This window comes from Pseudophryne corroboree, unplaced genomic scaffold (assembly GCF_028390025.1).
Source record: "Pseudophryne corroboree isolate aPseCor3 unplaced genomic scaffold, aPseCor3.hap2 scaffold_610, whole genome shotgun sequence".
Taxonomy (NCBI): Eukaryota; Metazoa; Chordata; class Amphibia; order Anura; family Myobatrachidae; genus Pseudophryne; species Pseudophryne corroboree.
This window is the reverse complement of record NW_026970206.1, coordinates 149,865-169,038: the sequence shown is the minus strand read 5'-3', so window position 1 is coordinate 169,038 and position 19,174 is coordinate 149,865.

Sequence of the window (19,174 nt, the reverse complement as noted above, 5' to 3'; positions counted from 1 at the left end):
TATTGTTTTCTTTCAAAAATCCACTTAATTTTCTTTACCCTATTATTAAAATGGTAATTGACAAAAACAAACTACATTGTCACCAGAAGAGCAATACAAAATGTACAAGTGATATATTAAAATCATATTTCCAGCTTGAATTTCAATGATGCATTGGGGCAACGATTTTGTGAGAAACATCTTCACCCTTAAATAAAGATTTTCTTAATTCCTTACCTGTGTGCTAATTAGATATCACCTTGTTTTCTCTCTGTCAGGGGAAGGAAGGGCTGATTCTCTGGCACAACAGGGAGGGCTAGGCTGCAGGAACACAGCACTGGAAGAAACAGGAGGCCGAACTCATGACCAAAAAGTGAGCAGTGCAGTGATCAGCCCCCTAGTCTTTCCCTCTCTCTGGGTGCAGAGCTGTATTCTACAGAGAGAGCTGGGATGGGAAGAAGGGGAACGGCACCTGACACACACATACACGCGCGGCACCTGACACACACATACACGCGCAACACCTGACACACACACATACACGTGCGGCACCTGACACACACACACACGTAGCATCAGACACAATAAAATAAACATGCAGCACCTGACCCACACATACACGCGCAACACCTGACACACACACATACACGTGCGGCACCTGACACACACACACGTAGCATCAGACACAATAAAATAAACATGCAGCACCTGACCCACACATACACGCGCAACACCTGACACACACACATATACACGTGCGGCACCTGACACACACACACGTACCATCAGACACAATAAAATAAACATGCAGCACCTGACACATGCATATACACGCAGCACCTGACACATGCATATACACGCAGCACCTGACACATGCATATACACGCAGCACCTGACACATGCATATACACGCAGCACCTGACACATGCATATACACGCAGCACCTGACACATGCATATACACGCAGCACCTGACACATACATATACACGCACACCATCAGACACACACATACACACGCAGTGCCTTACTCACACACACATAGACACGTGCAGCACCTGAGGCACACACATGTACACGCGCAGCACCTGACGCACACTCATGTACACACGCAGCACCTGACGCACACTCATGTACACACGCAGCACCTGACGCACACTCATGTACACGCGCAGCACCTAATGCACACTCATGTACACGCGCAGCACCTGACGCACACTCATGTACACGCGCATCACCTGACACAGACATACGTATTCATGCACAGCACCAGACATACACTTGTACACATGCGGAGCACCTGATACTCACACACATATACACCCGCAACACCTGACACACACACACACACGTGCGGCAGCTGACGCATACACACGCACCATCAGACACACTCCTATATACACGCAGCACCTGACACACACATACACACAGGAGCTGACACACACATACACAGGCAGCACCTGACACACACACACATATACACGCGCAGCACCTGACACCACGCACTCACACGTACAAGCAATGCATTTCACGCCTACCTCCAGCCTCAGTTACAGGCTGCTGCCGCCTACCCCCCTCCCTGCATCAGCTGCAAAGGCAGCAAAATATTTTGACCAAAGTCTAAAGGCCCGTACACATTAAACAATGTCGCTCTGTGAGCTACATCGTCTAATGTTTCCCCTCCCGGGCCGGCCGGCGGCCGACTGTACACACTGAGCGATATGACCGCTCATATCGCTCAGTGACGTCACGCCCCCGCCAGCCCTGCATGAAGGTCGTGGACGACAGTCCACATCCTTCCTGCATGCCCTACCGACAGCGAAGATTGTTGCCGACCCGCGGGGCCGCGCATCGTTTGTCGCTGGCTGCATACACACTTAACGATAAAATGAGCGACGTCGCTCATTAAATCGTTAAGTGTGTACGGACCTTAAACAATTTGGTTTGGTAAATAAAATAATTTTGCACAGAACAGTGATGTTATACGAACATTTTCATTAAACATTTAAAAAATCAAATGTTTATTCTTACAGTGAAATTTTACATTTCTGAATAAAAAAAATAAATTTAAAAAAAGCGATGAAATTCCATAGACAAAAAACCTTACGGTTTCACATGTCCCATTAAGGCTTCTTAGACATGATCGAAATTTCAGAAACCTGTTGTAACTCTTCCACTCAAACTCCAAAAAGCAATGAAATTCCGATCATTAAGGCTGACGCCTTAATGGACGTGTTCCTTGCGCAATACAGATATGGTATGCCATCACAGCCTGTGGGTAAGTGCAGATTCAGCACAGTGAGTACACAATGGTGTAGCTGCTAATTCACAGATTTGTGTGCTCATTGGAATACACACATGCAGTCTATGCAACTGAAGGTCTGAGCAGTTGGGGAATGCTTTTTCTGAAGACAGTTTCCCCACAAGGCCCTTTGGAGAGACAGAGAGAGAGTATGCCAGCACACCCCCCAGCGCTATATAACCCAGGAATAAAACAGTAACTTAATGTTTGCCCAGTAGTGCTGCTGTATGTAATTTGCGAATTATGTGCCCCCCCCCCCCTCTTTTCAACCCTCTTGTCTAACGTGGTATAAGCAGGGTAGAGTCCGGGGAGCTTCCTCTCAGCGGTGCTGTGGAGAAAAAATGGCGCTGGTGAGTGCTGAGGGAGAAGCCCCGCCCCCTCGGAGGCGGGCTTCTGTCCCGCTTAAACTGTAAAATTGGTGGGGGCTTATACATATATAAAGTGCCCAGCTGTATATATGTTATATTTTTGCGAAAGAGGTTTATATTGCTGCCCAGGGCGCCCCCCCTGCGCCCTGCACCCTTACAGTGACCGGAGTATGTGAGGTGTATGGGAGCAAAGGCGCACAGCTGCAGTGCTGTGCGCTACCTCAGTGAAGATCATGAAGTCTTCTGCCGCCTCTGAAGTCTTCTTTTCTTCTCATACTCACCCGGCTTCTATCTTCCGGCTCTGCGAGGGGGACGGCGGCGCGGCTCTGGGACGGACGGCGAGGGTGAGATCCTGCGTACCAATCCCACTGGAGCTAATGGTGTCCAGTAGCCTAAGAAGCAGGACCTTGCAACTTAGAGAGTAGGGCTGCTTCTCTCCCCTCAGTCCCTCGATGAGGGAGTCTGTTGCCAGCAGTGCTCCCTGAAAATTAAAAACCTAACAAAATACTTTCTGTCAGAAAGCTCAGGAGAGCTCCTGAAAAGCACCCAGTCTCCACTGGGTACAGTATCAAACTGAGGTCTGGAGGAGGGGCATAGAGGGAGGAGCCAGTGCACACCCAGAACTAAAATCTTTCTTAAAGTGCCCATGTCTCCTGCGGAGCCCGTCTATCCCCATGGTCCTTACGGAGTCCCCAGCATCCTCTAGGACGTTAGAGAAAATAGGATTTTAATACCTACCGGTAAATCCTTTTCTCTTAGTCCGTAGAGGATGCTGGGCACCCGTCCCAGTGCGTACTGTGTCTGCAGTTATTAAATAGCCCTTAACTCCAGAACATTTATGTGGAGATGAAAACATCCAAGGAAGACTTGACCATCTTCCTTGGATGTTTTCCCCCTGTGTGACTGCTCTCCAGCCTCGGAGGGTTGCATCCGTGGTCCCTAGGATCCCGTCCTGGATCCCGAACCATCGCCCCTCTAGGTGGTGAGAACTGTGCAGCCACCAATGGAGTGAGATTCTGGTCTTGGAAGACAGGATTATCCTCCGGTGCATGTGTAGGTGGGATCCGGACCACTTGTCCAACAGGTCCCACTGGAACACTCTGGCATGGAACCTGCCAAACTGAATGGCCTCGTAGGCCGCAACCATCTTCCCCAGCAACTGAATGCATTGATGGATTAACACTCTTGCTGGTTTCAGAATTTGTTTGACCAGACTCTGGATCTCCAGAGCCTTTCCACTAGAAGAAAACCTCTTCTGTGTCCAGTATCACTCCCAAAAACAACAACCGCGTCATTGGGACCAACTGCGATTTTGGCAAGTTTAGGAGCCAACCATGTTGTTGAAGAATTGTCAGGGAGAGTAGATGTTTTGCACCAACTGGTCCCTGGATCTCGCCTTTATCAGGAGATCATCCAAGTACGGGATAATTGTGACTCCTTGCTTGCGAAGGAGGACCATCATTTCCGCCATCACCCTGGTGAAAATCCTCGGAGCCGTGGACAAACCAAACGGCAACGTCTGAAATTGGTAATGACAATCCTGAATTGCAAACCTCAGGTAGCTTGATGCAGTGGCTAAATGGGAACATATAAGTAGGCATCCTTTATGTCTACCAAAACCATGAAATCTAATTTATCCCCCGGACTGGAGATCACTACCCTGAGAGATTCCATCTTGAAATTGAATTTCTTTAGGTAGAAATTAAGGGATTTCAGATTTAAGATTGGTCTGACTGAGCCGTCCGGCTTCGGGACCACGAAGAGGCTTGAATAAAAACCTTCTCCCTGCTGACTAAGGCTGATTTGAACAATCGGTGAGGGGGAACGTCTTGAAACCCCAGTTTGTACCCTTGGGACACTATTTGTAAAACCCACGAGTCCAGGTCCGAATGAATCTAGAACTGACTGAAGAGTTTTAGACGTGCCCCCCACTGGTGCGGGCTCCTGCAAGAGAGCCCCAGCGTCATGCAGTGGATTTGGCAGAAGCAGAGGACGATCTCTGCTCCTGCGATCTTGAAGAGGCTACAGACCTCTTCCCTCTTTTCCCTTCCTCTACCTGCAAAGAAAGGGGAATCTTAACTTCTTGCATATCTATTGGGCCGAAATGACTGCGTCAGATAATGATGCGTCTTCATCCGTTGAGAGGGAACATAGGGCAAGAAGGATGACTTACCTGCGGGAGCTGCCGAGATCAAATTAACTAGGCCGTCGCCAAACAAGGCTTCACCTTCATAGGGAAGAGACTCCCTTTCTTCTTGGAGTCAGCATCAGCATTCCCTTGGTGAATCCACAATGCCCTCCTATCCAAGACTGCCATGAAATTGGCCCGTGAGCACTTGTGCCCGGTGTAGGATTTTTAAATATGTGTAGTTTACTGTATGCAAGGGTTTAAAACCTTTTAGGAACTGAGCTCTAAGGTGTATTACATGTAGTTTAAAAAAACAAAAAAGGTTTATTTTATGGCAGTAGTTTCCAAACTGGGGTTCTTGCACTGGTAGAATAGTTTGGTGGTCCAGGACCAATTAAAATTATTTATACTTTATTAAATTGGCAAAACCATTCCCTCACAACATAACTGAACCTGAGGATGACATGCTATAAACACAATTTACTTAATTTTATATTTTTTTCTGAATTTCTCAATAAAAAAAACTTTGGCTTAGGGGTGCCGTGAAACAAATTTTGATACTCTAGGGCAGGGGTGTCAAACCCATGGGCCGCATGCCGCCCCCAATGCATCCTTTTGTGGCCCACAGGCCGGGGTCCGGCAGGGGTCCTTTTGTGGCCCGATCACCTTGCTTAGAGCGAGGGCAGGAGAGTGCAGCCAGAGTCTTTGCTTTCTATGTGCGGCACCATCTTCCCGAAGAGATCACCGGGAAGATAGTGCCCCCTCCACTGGCTACAGCACAGGTATACTGGGGTGGGGTAGCAAACTGGGGGCCCCAATTGGCCCCTCCAGCAGTCCCTCTACCAAAACACGTCTTTTGGTGGTTTTGCGGTGTTGTTATAACTACATGGTGACGATACTGTAGCACAGAGATTTTCAACCATTTACAACTCACGTCACACAGAACAAGATTTAAATATTGACAAGGCACACTGAAATATAATGGTGATGCATGGTGCAGTATCGTGTCCTAGGATGTCATGTCGCAGCTTCTCCATAGGTAACGCCTGAACAGGCCCGGTGACAGGGGGGACAAAGGGGACACTTGTTCAGGGCTCCAAGTATTAAGAACAGAAATAATGGGGCCACAGTGCCAATATTGCTTTTTAAAGTGTATCCACCAACTGCTCAATTTAAGCAGGAAAACAATTAACAGGCCAACTAAACCCTCCCCCCTCCTTTTACCCCATCACTTTGTCCAGTCCCTGTGGTCCATACTGTATTGCCATTATTATGCATGTTGCTGTGCTGACCCTTTTCTGAATGTCCCTGCCACCGCCACCGAAGAGCTGGATAGCCCAGTATGAAAACCACCTGCCGGCCTCACTGACGGTCCGAGTCACAGGCTCCATTTTTTTTAAAGATCCCTCTGCCAAGTTAAGGGGGGGTTGAGGGGGCCCCAGAGATATCAGTGTACTGGGCCCCGAGATTTCTGTTGCTGGCCCTGACCCTCAGGGGCGTATCTACCCCTTGGCCAGGATGGCACTTGCCAGGGGCACCATCCAGCTGTGCCAACCGTGGCTAAGGGATAGAGTTCTGCAGTCTCGAAAGGGCGCTATGGCAATCAGCGTGGGACTGACCAATTAGACGGTGAGGGAAGGATACTGAAATTGTCCCAACCCTGTTACAGTTTGAAATGCCCCTCAACTGCTGTCCACTGCTTCACTCCTAGCTCTGCCCCTTTGAAATTATTAATCCCTACACCCCGGTAGGCGGAGTTCTCTAGGCCCATACTCAGGAGTCACCACTGCTGTACATTATGTGCCGGTTGTAGAGGCAGAGCGGGGAACATCAGAGAACGCCACAAATTACACAGTGGGTAAGGAGATGGCTGGAGACAGCTGCACAGCCATGCCTTGCAAGTTCGAGAGAGCTGTTGAATTTCAGCACTTCAAGTCAGAGCCTGCCCCCTGCTGCCCAAGCAGTCCGTGACAGTTAGTGTCGAGGAGGGGGGGATTTGTGCATGTGTGCTATCAGTGTGTGTGTGGGGGGGGTGGAGGATGTGTGTGACTGTGAGGGAGCTGTCAGTGTCAGTGGGGAGAGGAGCAGGAGGGAGTTGTCAGTGTGTGGAAGTGATGAGAGTTGTCAGTACTGGGGAAATGTGTGTGTGTGTGTGTGTGTGTGTGTGTGTGTGTGTGTGTGTGTGTGTGTGTGTACTAGATTTAGGAGTGTGTGTTTGTGAGAGGTTTCAGTTGGGGAATTAGAGTTCATACAGTAATTAAATGTTTTCATATTGAGAACTACATCTCCCAGCATATACAGTGTGCTGGGGATGCTAACAAGCTTTATTTAAAAGTTTAAAAAACATTGCTTTTATGACTGCAATGGTTAAAAAGGGAGAGCTATAAATCAATTTATCAGTGAATGATCGCAGTTTGAGCTGTTACATTTTACTGAACCACCTATCCCTCCACACTCACTACCTGTCCTCAGGATACATTTACCATCCCGGCAGACGGTATACCGGCGGTCATTTGACCGATGTTGGAATCCTGACACCACTTGGGAGACTGGTGCCGGCACACAGACAGCCAACATCCCGAAGGCGAGTATTGGAGGGAGGGTTAGGACCGGGGGAGCGGGTGTTAGGGAAGGCACTAGGAGGGGGGGGGATTAGTCCTAGCTGCCACCCCCTGAGGGTTAGCCCTATCCGCCACCCCCCCAGAGGGTTAGGATTAGGTATCATGTGACTGCTGGAATCCCGAGCGCCGGATGCCATACCCAACCCCCTTTACTTTTTCAGGCATTTCTATCTCTCCTCTCTCTATGGTGTTCTGATTGCCCACTTTCCCTTGTGCTTTTCTCTCTCTCTCTCTCTCTCTCTCTCCTTTGTTTAGAGCATCAGTTTCTGTAGTCCACTTTATCCTTATTTTTTCCAGTGTTTCACTATCTCTCTGATGTAATGAGGATGTATGGTCTAGAGGGATCAGTAATGCATTGTACTGTATAGAGGCGTCAGGGATGTAGCGTAGGGTATAGAGGCGTCAGGGATGTAGCGTAGGTTATAGAGGCATCAGGAATGTAGCGTAGGGAATAGAGGCATCAGGGATGTAGCGTAGGGTATAGAGGCGTCAGGGATGTAGCATAGGGAATAGAGGCGTCAGGGATGTAGCGTAGGGAATAGAGGCGTCAGGGATTTAGCTTAGGGAATATAGGCATCAGGGATGTACTAGCTGGTATATAGAGGTCAGTGTACTGTATAGAGGGGTCAGTAATGCAGTGATGTTATAGAAAGGTCAGTGATGTAGTGTAGGGTATAGAGGGGTCAGTTATGTAGTGTGGGGTAAAGAGGGGTCAGTAAAGATACTAAGCTGAAGTACTTAGAACACTTCTTGAATTAAGACACAACCTGCAAGAAAAAGTATGCAATATGGGTGAAAAGGCAAATGTCAGAGGTCTGATACAAGTAACCAGCTCCACACCTTGCACCACATAGCGTTATGTTAAACTGGGATATGTTCTTTTTTGGTGTGTGTGTGTGTGTGTGTGTATGTGTGTGGGGGGGGGGGGGGTGCCAAAGGAAATTTTTGCCATTGGCTCCTTTGGTCTAGAACCAGCCCTGATCACAAAATATTTTTGTCTAAGCAGACTGGACACTGATCAGCGTTGGCTCATTCTCAGCCCCCCGCCCAGCCTCTGCTGCCAACAGACTGCTATTAGCTAGTTAACCTTCTGCCTTCCCTATCTATGACACAGACTGCTGCTAATGCTACCAGACTGTTCCCAGTGGCTTCACACCAACAGTGAATCCCAGCCGATGATGTAGGGCAGCGTGTGGGGGAGGGGGTCAGTTGCTGTGGCTCCAACATGGTAACCGCCAATGGACTGCAATGCTTTATCGAAAGGGGGGGCGCCAGTCCCTTACTTTGCCAGGGGCGCTTGGACCCCTAGCTACACCTCTGTTGACCCTAACCGATACCCCTAAACTAACCATAATTCCTGCAGTAAAAATCCATGTTTCTATGTATATAGGGGGTCATTCCGAGTTGATCGCATGCTGCCGTTGTTCGCTGCGTAGCAATCAGTTGAAAAAAAATGGCTAATCTGTGCATGCGCATGCTCCGTAATGTGCATGCGCATCGTACGGGTACAAAGTCCATTGTGGTTTTGCACTAGTTCTAGCGATTATTCCAATCACAGAACAGGCCACAAGGAGATTGACAGAAAGAGGGCGTTTCTGGGTGTCAACTGACCGTTTTCAGGGAGTGCTTGGAAAAATGCAGGCGTGGCAGAAGAAATGCAGACGTGGCTGGGCATTCGCTGGATGGGTGTGTGACATCAAAAGCCGTCCCTCGGTTGTTAGAATCAACGCACACGAAGTGTAACTACAGTGCTGGCCTTATTTTGAAACGATTTTGCAGGCGCTCTGCTGCTCAAGTGTTCGCACTTCTCCAAAGTGAATATACACTCTCCAGTGGGCAGCGACAATGCGTTTGCATGGCTGCTAAAAACTGCTAGCGAGCAATCAACTCAGAATGACCCCCATAGTGTATTGCAAGAAAATATCTGTAAATCCAATGGTACCGTAAGTGTGGTATATACTCGCACTTCTTTGCGGGGTGAGAACATCTCCCCTAAGTGAAGTCAGCCCTATGAATAGAGTTTGTGTGATCCCTGTGCAGCAGTCACAGAAAGGGTTCATCTCTGCAGTTTGTCACTCAAATTACATTGCTGCATTTTTTCTAGAAGTGGATCTGAGAGCTGTTACCCGCAGACCAGCTACAATAATTATCCTGGGTACTCACTAGACCAGTGGTTCTCAAACTGCACCCTGGGGTGCCTCAGGACACTTGCAGGGGTGCCTTGGATTGGTGGTCCAGGACCAATTCAAAATATTTATAGTTAGTGTTATAGGCAAAACCAGTGCTGTTGGCTGGCAATCATAACATATGTGCACAAGCAGAAGCAAATCCTGTCCCCTACCAAAGGGCCAGTGCTAGGGTGTTTGGCGTCTCCCTGCAAACTATTAATTTGGGCCCTCTCTCCAATACTTAATAAAGGGACAGTGCGCTCCTTAAAAAAAGAAAGTGTGGTATCACAAGGAAGGGGCATGGCCACACAATAGCACCCCAAATCAAAATACGCCACACAGTAGCACTATCTTATTGTCATTACACCGCATGTAATAATAATAATAATAATAATAATACCCACAGTCGCAGTGCCCTTTATACACATAACCACCATATCAGTGCAGCTTACACACATAATGCCAACAGTAGCAGTGCCCCTTCTACACATGCCCACGGTGGCAATCCTTTACATGGCAAATATCAACCTGGTTTTGCCATGTAAAGGATTGCCACTTTAAAAACAAACAATCAAACAAAAAAAAAAAAAACAACAGGAAAAAACACAAAATCTCTCACTTTCTGATTCTCACACCCTATTACATTCCTCCCTATATATTTAAATGTTTCTATTACTGTATGTTCCCTCTTCCCTTCTCCAAACTATACACATCAACATTTTTTAGTATTTCCAGGTAAGTTTTGTGATGTAGGCCATGCACAATTTTAGTTGCCCTAATGTATTTACAGCCTTCTGGAGATATGGCTTCTGGAACTGAACACAGGATTCTAAATGTGGCTGTACCAAGGACCTATACAGTGGCATTACAGGTTGAGTATCCCTTATCCAAAATGCTTGGGACCAGAGGAATTTTGGATATCGGATTTTTCTGTATTTTGGAATAATTGCATACCATAACGAGATATTATGGTGATGGGACCTAAATCTAAGCACAGAAGGCATTTATGTTTCATATACACCTTATACACACAGCCTGAAGGTCATTTTAGCCAATATTTTTTATAACTTTGTGCATTAAACAAAGTGTGTGTACATTCACAGAATTCATTTATGTTTCATATACACCTTATACACACAGTCTGAAGTTCATTTAATACAATATTTTTAATAACTTTGAGTATTAAACAAAGTTTGTGTACACTGAGCCATCAAAACACAAAGGTTTCACTATCTCAGTCTCACTCAAAAAAGTCCGTATTTCGGAATATTCCGTATTTCGGAATATTTGGATATGGGATGCTCAACCTGTATTACTTTTTTCTGCTACTGGTTCTTTAACCTATGCAAACAAGCATCTGACTTGCCTTTCCTATTGCTTTGTTACATTGCTTACCTGAAATAGTAATACTTAGATAGCTTTCCTCTTGCCATTATAATGCCCTTAATATTATAGTTAGCCTTTGCATTTTTGAGACGTGTATGATTTTGCATTTTTTGGCATTAAATGTTGCCATGTTCTTGACCATTCCTCTAGTCCAGGGGCGGAACTGCCAGAGACAACGGAGTCAGTTGCCGCCGGGCTCCAGCCCTAAAGGGGCTTCCTCCATTGCCCCCCCGGCTGTTACGTGCCCTTCCTACTAAATAGACAAAGGCGCTACCAGCAGGGTCTCGCAGTTTGTACATTCCATGCCGTAACACCCTTCTTTCCACCTTCACAATGAAGCTATTGGTACTTTGCAAAAAAAAAAATTATTAGCATTGCAACTCAGCAGATCAATGCAGTGTGCAGCCACACACTCCATATATCTGCTCAGCCACAAAGCTGATTATTTCTTCACAAAGTACAAGGTGAGCTCCAAATAGAATTCTCTAGCTTAGATTATACCTTTCTATGCAAGGGTAAATAGCTCAATTGTTTGACTGCAATGCCACAGGAAATGGTTTGGATCCAAGACAGTGTGACTGAATAATAAAGAAACCTTAAGATGAGTTCATGAATGTTGTATAAGTATTAGTGAGAGAAGGGGTCAGGAGCATGCTAGGCTGCAAAAAATAAGGTAGGCTGCAAGTGAAAGTAATGATCTCCTATATATTTTCCCAGATCTGTCACTCTGTGTGGCTAACTCTGGGGGAAGTCACAGCAATGGGCGGAGACGGCAACTGCAGGACGATACACCAGTGCCAGCAGCAGACCGTAACAAAGTGACAGATCAGGGAGAATATATAGGAGGTAGGGAGGTGGCCATGGTACATGGCTGGCCAAGGGACACTAGCTCATGTACCCCTTTACCACTGAGGCTGGCCACCAAGGATGGACCTGTCACCAGTGCACATGCAATAACCTCTTCTGCTGCCCTCTTTGCAACTCAGATTGCCCAGTGCTCCCCTTCGCTAACAGTCCATAAAGTTTCCCCATCTCACGATCTGCCTCCTCACCCCCACTTTCATCTCTACAGCACACGCGCATATCATACAAGATCCCATCATGCGTACGTAGGTCTGAAATGCAAGAGGGAGGTTGGGGGGAGATTGGCATGTGCCAGCAACGCCACACAGCTCACTGTGACCACAGTGGAGAGGCGCTGCAACAGGACAATACACCAACCTCGGAGCAAGGAACTGCGTCGGTCAGGAGGAGAACTATTTCAATAGCATAAAAAGGTTAATGCGTCCCACCCTATGGACACCAGACTCATCAAGTCACTGTTGCCAGAGTCTCATACAATGACTCTGAACCTCTAAGCACACTATTTGACTGTCCACACCCTGCTGTGCCTATTACCCATCTCCTCCACCACCCTCAACACTGACCCACACATCATTCACCCACAGAGATACAATAAAGGTAGTTTGGATAAATTAGCTAAATGAAATGGATTTAACCAATTTATATAAATTTTTGGATGTTTTCCAGTGTTTGTGAGCAAATGGTCAATTGTCATTTGCTGCCACATATTAGCATAATTTTGTTTCAACTAGAAAAAAAAATTGGACAGATAATCTAAGTGTGGATCCAGTTTAAAGGTCCGTATTCACGGCCCGATTTTGGGGAGAGATGTGTGCTGAGCGAACTGCTCAGCACACATCTCTCCCCCCGCTCAGCACAGCGTGATGTGTGCTGAGCGTACGGGGGGTGGGGGGGGCGCTCATTTCACCCCCTGTGTAGGGCATTCTGTGTGTATCCAGCTTAACAGGTGTGAGCATCATACAACTACTGACTTGCGAGTAACTATACAGCAGCTCCATACCTTGTGACTTGAAGAAACACCAGTTAACCCCGGGAATGCTGCAGTCAAAGCAACAATTCCTCTTCTTACATTCCGCTGCACTTATTGTGGGGTAGCCGCAATCCCTTCTGCTGTACGGTTCCACATTACATTGTTTCTTGTCACTTCCTGTTGATGCAGTAAGGAAACATCCAGGAATTACAGCAGCTTAGTTTTTTTTTTTTTAACTGGGGCAATTTAGCTAGATCACAGGGCAATTTAGCTCCTTTGGTCCTTTTTTAGGACCAGTTAATCAGACAGTTGAGCAAACTGAAAAACAGCTAACAGGAAATTTCCACTTAAATGGTATTTTCTAATCTTATCTGACCATGACTAAGAATAAAGGATACACAAGATAAACTCTTAGAGCCATGGACCTTATCCATGTTTAAGCTCCATCAAATCTGTAATCAATAGCACTACATGCTCCCACTTTACCACTGTACTATATACTCTACCTGTGTTTTTAAGGTAAAAACACCATTTAACCCCAGTGACACTTGAATTAAGGCAGCAGCCTCTGGAATAGCATTCCTTAGCATTAATCCCAGGAAATCTGCAATCTTCACGCTCTTTGATAGCCATGCTACATTGCTGTTTACTTGGATGGAGCAGAGAGCACAACATCAGGACATAGGAAATATTACAATGCATGATAAGAAAGGTGTGAGCTCTACAGCAAGGCCTCTAACCCTTTGCCAGTGCCAAATACATAGGGCTTAACTCAGATCTGATCACAGCAGCAAATGTATTAGCTAAAACCATGTACACTGCAGGGGGGGGGGTGTATAATATGTGCAGAGAGAGTTAGATTTTGGTGCGGTGTGTTCAAACTGAAATCTAAATTGCAGTGTAAAAACAAAACAGCCAGTATTTACCCTGCACACAAACAATATAACCCACCTAAATCTCTCTGCAAATGTTATATCTGCCCCCCCCCCCATCCCTGCAGTGCACATGGTTTTGCCCACTAGCTAACAAATTTGCTGCATCTGGGAATTACAGCAGCTTAATATTTCTTTTTACAGAAGGTTCAGCAAATTAAATAATTTAGTGAAATACTGTAATCATAACAGTTACAGGGATATTGTAGGTAGATTTATTGTCAGTGGATAAATGTAAAAATTAAACCCTTAGGCATAGTTCCAAAATGCTGTCATTGCAATCCAGATTTTAAGGATATCATGCTTGAGCACAGGTGACTTAATTAGAACTTCGGTCAATGTGAATTAACCATTGGACTCAACCATGGTTATCCTTAAAACCCAGGGATCTATTTAAGATCGATCTTAATCGATGTTGGGCTTCCAGGTTGAAAAAAACACACACATTTACTAACATTTTAAAATTTATATAAAAAAATCATCTGTTCGTAAATGCAGTGCACATGGTTTTGCCCAACTGCTAACAAAAATCCTGCTGCGATCAACTCAGAATTACCCCCCATGGCCCTCATTCCGAGTTGTTCGCTCGCAAGCTGCTTTTAGCAGCATTGCACACGCTAAGCTGCCGCCTACTGGGAGTGAATCTTAGCATCTTAAAATTGCGAACGAAAGATTTGCAATATTGCGATAAGACATCTCTGTGCAGTTTCTGAGTAGCTCGAGACTTACTCTGCCAGTGCGATCAGTTCAGTGCTTGTCGTTCCTGGTTTGACGTCACAAACACACCCAGCGTTCGCCCAGACACTCCTCCGTTTCTCCAGCCACTCCCGCGTTTTTCCCAGAAACGGTAGCATTTTTTCCCACACGCCCCTAAAGCGGCCTGTTTCCGCCCAGAAACACCCACTTCCTGTCAATCACATTACGATCACCAGAACGATGAAAAAACCGTGAGTAATATTCCTAACTGCATAGCAAATTTACTTGGCGCAGTCGCAGTGTGAACATTGCGCATGCGCATTAAGCGGAAAATCGCTGCGATGCGAAGAAAATTACCGAGCGAACAACTCGGAATGACCACCTATGTGCACTGCAGGGAAGGCAGATTTAACATGTGCAGAGAGAGTTAGATTTGGGTGTGGTGTGTTCAATCTGCAATCTAATTTGCAGTGTAAAAATAAAGCAGTCAGTATTTACCCTGCACAGAAACAAAATAACTCACCCAAATCTAACTCTTTCTGCACATGTTATATCTGCCTCCCCTGCAGTACACATGGTTTTGCCCAACTGCTAACAAAATTCCTGCTGCGATCATCTTGGAATTACCCCCATCGATTGATGTTTTCACACTGCTCGTGTATATAAGACATAGGGCCTAATTCAGTTTGGATCGTAATACGCGTTCCAACCGCAAAAACTATGAAGAGGATGGGGGCATATACGCAGGGTCCATCCTGTGCGTGTGCCTACATTTTCTCCGGGTGCCCCGCAGAAAATGCGAATGCCTCTGCCTGTCAATCAGTAGAGGGCGTACCTTCGCAGGTATATCGCGATCATGAGCCATGTCTCCCATTTTTGTCATTATAGGTGCTCTGTGAGCTGCTGGCCATGCCCCAGCCCCTCTGTCTCCCGTGAATAGACATTGAGGCTTATTCAGACCAGATCGCTTCAATTTATTTTCAGCCAGCGGGCAATCTGGTCTGCACTGCACATGCGTATGCGCCACAATGCGTAAGTGCGACGGTCCGGAGATCACAAGAAGATTGACAAGAAGAGGGTGTTTGTGTGGGTGGCAACTGAATGTTTCTAGGGAGTGTCCGGAAAAACACTGGAGGGACCCGGCGTTTTGTGGGAGGATTTGTGACGTCACCTCAATGGCTGAGTAAGTGCTGAGCTGTGCAGCTCTTGTGCACATGTGATCACACACCTGCACAGCAAATTTTCCCTTCCGCTGTAGGCGGCAACTACCTGATTACAGGGATGCAAAAAACACACCCTAGCGATCAGGTCTGAATTACCCACAATGTGCATATTTGCAGAGCAACAAGCTACAGGGAGCCTTCCACCCCCCCCCCCCTTCCCCATGGGAAGGGGGGGGGTTGTTTGGGTTAGCTGGACATTCCCCAAAAAAGTGACTGTCCTGCAAAAATTGGGATAGTTGGGAGGTATGTTCAAATACATTTATTGTTTTGCATGCAGGGTAAATACTGGCTTCTTTGACATTTAGCCACAAATGCTGCACAGCTGAATTACAGTATTACACTGCAATTAACAGTTATGCTAGGACATTCCCCCTCCCAAATCTACCTCTCTCTGCATGTTACATCTGTCCCACAGTGGCGTGCAGTGAGGTCAGTGGCTAGTGAGGCACTACAGCCATAATGTCCGCCGAATCCTGCCGATGACCCTTAGCCAATGCCCGCTACTGCCTCTGAGCCGATACCCGCTGCCACCGCCAATGGCTTACAAACTCGCCCACAATCAACTGACCCAGCCCTCCACCACTAATTTCTATCTCAGTCCGATGCCGCCAATGCCCGCTGCCTGCCTGCTCATTGTTCTCGTTATATATTATAAATTTTTAAAGAAAAAAAAAATGAGTGTTTGGGACTGGGAAGGGTGAGGGAGGAGGACATGAATGCAATTTTGTTGTCCAGGGCTTCCATTAACTTAAAGGAGAAGGGTCTGAATGGGTTAAAAAAAATGCGTGAGGTCCCCCCTCCTTAGTATAACCAGCCTCGGGCTCTTTGAGCCGGTCCTGGTTATTTAAATACTGGGGGAAAAATTGGACAGGGGTTCCCCGTATTTAGACAACTAGCACCGGGCTCTTAGACCGGTCCAGGTTCCAAAAATACGTGGGACAATAGATGTAGGGGTCCCCCATATTTTTAAAACCAGCACCGGGCTCCACTAGCCAGAGAGATAATGCCACAGCCGGGGGACACTTTTATGTAGGCCCTTAAATCAAGAGGTTCCTCCCCTCGAGGCACCCAAGGGCCAGGGGTGAAGCCCGAGGCTGTCCCCAGCACCCCTGGGTGGTGGGTGCCGGGCTGATAGCCATGTGTGTAAAAAAAAAATATTGTTTTTTCGTTGTGGAACTACAAGGCCCAGCAAGCCTCCCCCGCTTGCTGGTACTTGGAGAACCTCAAGTACCAGCAGGCGGGGAAATAACGGGCTTGCTGGTACCTGTAGTTCTACAACAACAAAAAATACCCAAATAAAAACACAAACACACACAGCGTGACAGTAAAATTATTGAGACAGGCTGTAGCATGTGGGTGCATGTAACCCTATAAAAGTGATGGATTGGGTGACTATTACAATACCCACTGTTGCTGTCTGAAAAATGATGGATTTATAGATTGCTCTGCCGAGACATGTTTTTTTCTAAAATGCACCACAGGTATGGATGGATAGTATACTTGACGACACAGAGGTAGGTAGAGCAGTGGCCTACTGTACCGTACTGCTAAATATTATATTATTTATTATTATTATCCTTTATTTATATGGCGCCACAAGGGTTCCGCAGTGCCCAATTACAGAGTACATAAACAAATAATCAAACAGGAAAACAGCAACTTACAGTTGACGACAATATAGGACAAGTACAGGGTAAATAAACATAGCTACATCAGCAGATGACACTGGAATAAGTATCAGGTGGCAGAAGACTGATGGATTTGGTGCAGCTGAAGATTATTAAAGTAAGAAAAGAGTAAGCACATGAGGGAAGAGGGCCCTGCTCGTGAGAGCTTACATTCTTAAAGGGAGGGGTAGACAGACAGGGGTGAGACAGATGGGGTACATAGAGAGCATGGAACAGAGGTTTAGGATGAGATTTGGCTGGGTTTAATGAAGAAGTGGGTCTTGAGAGCCCGTTTGAAGTTTTGTAGAGAGGTGGAGAGTCTGAGGGGGAGAGGTAGGGAATTCCAGAGAAGTGGTGCAGCACGTGAAAAATCTTGGAGGTAGGAGTGGGAGGAAGTAATCCGTAGGCAGGAGAGTCGGTGTGCATTAGCAGAGCGAAGAGGACGGGTGGGAGTGTAAAGCGAGATAAGATCAGAGATGTAGATGGGAGAGGAGTGGGTGAGGGCTTTGTAAGCAAGTGTGAGAAGCTTGAAATGGATTCTGAAAGGGAATGGGAGCCAGTGAAGGACTAGTAAGAGAGGAGAGGTGGACGTAGTGCGTTTGGTGAGGAAAATGAGCCGGGCAGCAGCATTGAGGATAGATTGGAGTGGAGAGAGGTATTTGTCAGGAATGCCAGTCAGGAAGAGATTACAGCAGTCCAGTCTGGAGATGACCAGTGAGTGGATAAGAGTCTTAGTAGCATCCTGGGTCAGAAAAAGTCTGATCCTGGAAATATTTTTTAGATGAAAACGGCAGGTTTGTGAGAGGTGCTGAATGTGTGGTTTGAAGGAGAGGGAGGAGTCAAGGATTACTCCAAGACAGCGCGCTTGGGGGGTAGAGGAGATAGTAGTGCCATCAATAGATAATGAGATTGTAGGAGGTGAGATTATGCGGGAGGGAGGGAAGATGATCAGCTCGGTCTTAGACATGTTAAGTTTAAGAAAGCGCTGGGACATCCAGGAAGAGATAGCAGAGAGACAGTTGGAGATACGAGTGAGGAGAGTAGGGGAGAGGTCTGGAGAGGAAAGATAGATTTGAGTGTCATCAGCATAGAGATGATATTGGAAACCAAAAGAACTAATGAGCTTACCTAGTGAGGACGTATAGAGAGAGAAGAGAAGAGGACCAAGGACAGAACCTTGGGGTACCCCTACAGTTAGTGGAAGTGAGGGGGAGGTGGAGTCATGAGAGGAGACAGAGAATGAACGGTCAGAAAGGTAGGACGACAACCAAGAGAGGGCAGTGTTACGCAGACCAATGGAGTGAAGGATTTGCAGTAGGAGAGGATGGTCTACAGTGTCAAAAGCAGCAGAGAGATCAAGTAGAATAAGTAGAGAGTAGTGTCCCTTAGATTTAGCAGCATGGAGGTCATTGCATACTTTTGTAAGGGCAGTTTCAGTGGAGTGGAGAGGACGGAAGCCAGACTGGAATGGGTCAAGCAGTGAGTGTGAGGAAAGAAAGGAAGTAAGGCGGTTGTAGACAATACGCTCAAGGAGTTTGGAGGCAAAAGGGAGGAGAGAGATGGGTCGGTAGTTGGAGAGAGTGTTTGGATCAAGGGTAGGTTTTTTAAGAATAGGAGAGATGAGAGCGTGCTTGAAGGCAGAGGGGACAGTGCCTGATGAGAGGGAGAGATTGAGAAGGTGGGAAAGATGGGAACAAGCAGAAGAAGAGAGGTGGCAAAGGAGGCGGGAGGGGATAGGGTCAAGTGGTGAGGGGACAGGAATGAATGAGGGCCATGACTTCCTCTCCAGATGCATGGGAGAAAGATGACAGAGTTGGTGCGAGGGATGGGGAGGGTTGGTAAGGGATGGGAGAAGGCTGGTTACTGATAGTC